The 4,671-nt window shown below is 39.1% G+C and overlaps 1 long non-coding RNA gene across 1 annotated transcript in view; it reads right to left on the bottom strand.

Annotated features, from left to right (window-relative positions):
• LOC110322474 overlaps positions 1–4,671 on the bottom strand; it is a 469,796-nt gene that overhangs the window by 305,891 nt on the left and 159,234 nt on the right. The window lies entirely within an intron of this gene.

The raw sequence follows: 4,671 nt of genomic DNA, 5'->3' as shown, positions 1-4,671 counted from the left end.
GTTTCTCTGTATAGCTATGGCTGTCCTGGAACTCACTTTGTAGACCAGGCTGGCCTCGAACTCAGAAATCTGCCTGCCTCTGCCTCCCAAGTGCGATATAATAACTTCTAATTTATATTAAGCTTCTATTGTAGGCAGAAAATAACTGAAAATCAAATAATCACAAATATACTCAATAGAGAAAGCTTATGTGAAGAAGTTCAGATTAGAATTTTATAGCCAGGGTGAGCATTTTATAGGTGGTTAGAAAAAGTCCTAAGTCTTGTCAGGGGTACAACCGGAGGTTTTAGTAATTAGAACTGGCTTATATACGTCAGTGATAACTCTTCAGACAAAAGGCACAAACAGGACAAGTTCTAAAATCACTACAGAAATTTGCATCTTTAAGAGGTTGACTGTAGGAAAGACAGGGACAAAAAAAAAAAAAAAAAAAAAAAAAAAAAAAAGAAAAGAACAGAACCTGATGAAAAGGTCATCCAGATATAGCCCCACCAAAGGATCTATCCCATCTGCAGACACCAAATCCAGACACCATTGCTGATGCTAAGAACCACTTGCTGACAGGAGCCTGGTATGACTGTTCCCTGAGAGGTTCTCCTACTACCTAAGACAGATGCAGATACAGCCAACTATCGACTGAGCCGGGGGACCCCAATGCATTAGCTAGGGGAAGGACTGGAGTTGAAGGGGTTTTCAGCAGTTTAGGAAGAACAACATCAACTAGCTGGACCGCTCAGAACTCCCGGAGACTAAACTACCAACTAAAGAGTATACACAGAGGGATCCATGGCTCCAGATATATATGTAGCAGAGGAACTTTTCTGATATCAATGAGAGGGGAAGCCCTTGGTCCTGAGGAGGTTTGGTGCCCCAGCATAGGTGGATGCTAGAGAGGTGAGGTGGGAGTTGTTGAGTGGGTGGAGGAGCACCCTCTTAGAGGCTAAGGGGAGGGGAAGAGGGAGATGGGATGGGGAGTTCTGGAAGGGTAACCGGGAGGAGGACATCATTCAAAATGTAAACAAATAAAATGAGTAATTAAAAAAAAAAAAAGTTGCCTGTAGCCTTACAACACCCATGACATTTGAAGAAAAGTCAGGCTGACAGTCTCAAATTGGGGAAAGTTCTATTCTGTGATTTCTTGTTTAAAGCAAGGAGGAAATATTACTGGATTCTAAAATCAATTATATAGTGTAGATCAAGAAACTGCACAGAAACAAAGGAAGGCATTAACAAGGATGCTAGAAACATAGTCTTTTTTTCTCCACTGTTCTCATTTCTCCTCATTTTTCTCTTAGATTAATATGATTTATACCTTAATATTTGGATATCTATCTCCCTAGAACATATTTTACCCCAGCATTGAACTTTACTGTGTTCTCCTACATAGCATATTGATTCTATATCATCACCTGCATCACAAGAAGATAATTTTTAATGTTTATCACCATAGTAGAAGAAAATGTCCAGCACCTTCTCAGGAAAATAAATTTATAAAGTAGAGGTATGTACATAACTTCTGGATGCATACCCTGTATGATTCTTTCAGGGCTATATACAAGGCAACTAAACAAACATTGAATTCTGCATGCTTTAACATCTCTCAGGGAACAGACAAGGAATTTATAATAAATCACAGCACAAGGGTCTCTACCAAGGTATGAAGCCATAAATCCAGTATGTGACAAGGGTAGATGTACCTAGGACACAGGTGGGACTCAAAAACCCCACTGTGAAGTTGAACATAGAAAGAAAACGAAAAAACACAGTTTACAAGAATAAGCTTTTATTTAAGCACATATGTCATCTGCATTACAAATGGCTTCCTAGGAGAAGAAGGCAATGTGGAGGGAGATAGAAAATGGGGATAAAACAAAACAGAAAACATCCATGTCTGAGTGATGACATCTAGATTGTAATACCAGAGAAATGTGAGATGCATTGCCATCTCACACCTGATAACATTGTGAAAGTTAAGTACTGTACATTAAGCCTAAACATGAAATAAATATTGTGAAAAGACTTTTTACTCATTTCTGGCATGAAAAATAGTTTTAAAAAAGTCAATTAGGGTATAACCTGGACTTAGATTGCATGTAGTCACAAGCCTCTGGCCAGTGAGGGGATCTTGGGCCAGAGAGAAAGCAGCCCTAGCAATTGAGCCTCTTTTTCTTAATCCCCTGCTCTTCAGGGATTAAGAAGTTAATACTCTGAAGTCAGAGGCCTCTTCCTTTTTAATAGCAGAGAGTTAAGGAAAGAGAATTTTTTCTAAATGTATGTTACTTTTGCCCCAGAATCACAGCTTTTGGGACCTCAACCCATCCCTGCTTTCCCTGGGAAAGGAAATGCTGGGATGCCAGGAAGGTCCTCNCTTCTCCCTCCACCACCCTCTCCTTACTCCAGAGTTCCTCACTTGGATTATTTCACGTGGTTCTCTGTTAGCCAATTGTGGTATGGATATTTTAAGTAGACATAATGATACACAATCATTCCAAAATTGTTTTTTTTCATCTTCTATAATTCTTTTAGTATTTGCTTCTACATTGCCTTTGATATAAAATCTAAACAGCTTGGTGCTCACTGGACTTCTGTCATCTGGGCTTTGGGTATCTTCTCTTTTNCTCTTTCTTCATTCTCCTTCCTATTCTTTTTTAGCCATTCCAGCGGTCCCTTAACTTTTACAGTTTCACTGAAGTATGTTAAGTATTCCAACTAGCATCTTTCTCATTTCTCTTTGGGATATGCATTTCAAACCATTCTTATGATTTCCAAAATATGTCAGGCAATCTTCCTATGATACCTCCTATTTTATAACTCTCCCTGTTACTTGCTCACTTATTTTCCATGTTCACAATAAGAAGCTGTCCACAACAAAGTTTGCATAATTTTAAATTATATTTTTAAACTATTTTTATTTTTTAATTTTTGCTTCAGTTTATCATGAAAACAGTTGCCCCTCCTTCCACTTCTCACATTACCCATCTCCTCTCNCCTCCAAAGCCACTCACCCTCTTTTTCCCATGAGAAAAGACCAGGATACCTTCCAGGGATATTAGCCACACAGCACATACAAAGATACAATGAGCCTAGGCACACAAACCCTCATTTCAAGTCTGGACCAGGAAACCCAGTACTTCTACCTGTAGAGGCCTCTATGATGCCAACCAGGCTAGGAATGATTTATGACTGTAGCAGAATATCATTAGGAACCATTTCATTGACAGTCCCTTCAGCCACCATCTTAGGTATTTGGGCTATTCAGCTTTAGGTTCCTCGTCCCAGGTATCTANGATGGTGACCATAGCAAGGACAATTAATATTAGAGTGTATAGTGCCTGAACAGGCTGTTTTCTCTCACACACAAGGCTTCCAATAGTGGGACTAGAACACCAACTCAGCCATAAAACCTTCAAACTACAACCCACCCTTACTTGCAAGATATTCTGGGACAAAGGGGCAACAAAGCTTCTGAGAGTGGCCAACCAGTGACTGGTCTAATGAGAGGTCCATACCACTAGAGGGAGACCATGTGTGACCGTGCCTGGATGGCCATTTTCTCCGTGTTAATCCCAATGATTTACATGACAACAATTTCAAGTCCCTGAAGAGAGAAATCAAAGAAGACCTCAGAAGATGGAAAGGTTTCCCATGCTCCTGGATTAGTAGGATTAACATAGTAAAAATGGCCATCTTATCAAAAGCGGTCTACAGATTCAATGCAATCCCTATCAAATTTCCAACTCAATTCTTTACAGAAAAAGAAAGAACAATTCTCAAATTTTTCTGGAATAAAAAACAAAACAAACAAAACGGGATAATGGAAACAATCCTCAGCAGTAAGCGAACTTCTTGGGGGACCACCATCCATGACCTCAAGCTGTACTACAGAGCAATAGTAATAAAAACTTCATGGTATTGGTACAGAGCTGGATAGGTTAGTCAACTGAATAGAATTGAAGAGACAAAAATAAGCCCACACACCTATGATCACTTGATCTTTGACAAAGAAGCCAAAACCATCCAGTAGGGTGGGGGTGGGACATTTTTCATTTATGTTTTAACTGGCAGTCTGCATGTAGAAGAATGCAAATTGACCCATTCTTATCTCCTTGTACAAAACTCAAGTGCAAGTTGATCAAAGACCTCCACATAAAACCGGACACACTGATTTGAATAGAAGAGAAAGTAGGAAATATTCTTGAACACATTGGCACAGGGGAAATTTTTCTGAGGAGAATATCAATGACTCAGGCTCAAAGAAAATTAACAACTGGAACCTCACAAAACTGAAAAGCTTCTACAAGGCAAAGGACACTGTCAGNAGGACAAATCTACAGATTGGGAAAAGATCTTTACTATACCTACATCTAATAGAGTGATAATATCCAAAATATAGAAAGAAATCAAGAAGGTCGACCCCAGAAAACCAAATAAAACAATTAAAAAATGGGGTACAGAGTTAATTGGAGAATTCTCAACTGAATTCTCACCTATTTGAATTCTCAAATAGGTGAGAAGCACCTAAAGAAATGTTTAACATCATCATCCCTTAGTCATCAGGGAAATACAAATCCAAAAGAACCTGAGAATCCACCTTATACCAGTCAGAGTACCTAAGATCAGAAAATCAGGAGACAGCAGATGCTGTCAAAGATGTTGAGAAAGAGGAATACT

This window comes from Mus pahari, chromosome 5 (genome assembly GCF_900095145.1).
Source record: "Mus pahari chromosome 5, PAHARI_EIJ_v1.1, whole genome shotgun sequence".
NCBI classification, from domain to species: Eukaryota; Metazoa; Chordata; class Mammalia; order Rodentia; family Muridae; genus Mus; species Mus pahari.
The sequence above is the reverse complement of the archived record's forward strand: the minus strand, read 5'-3'. Positions and strand labels throughout refer to the sequence as shown.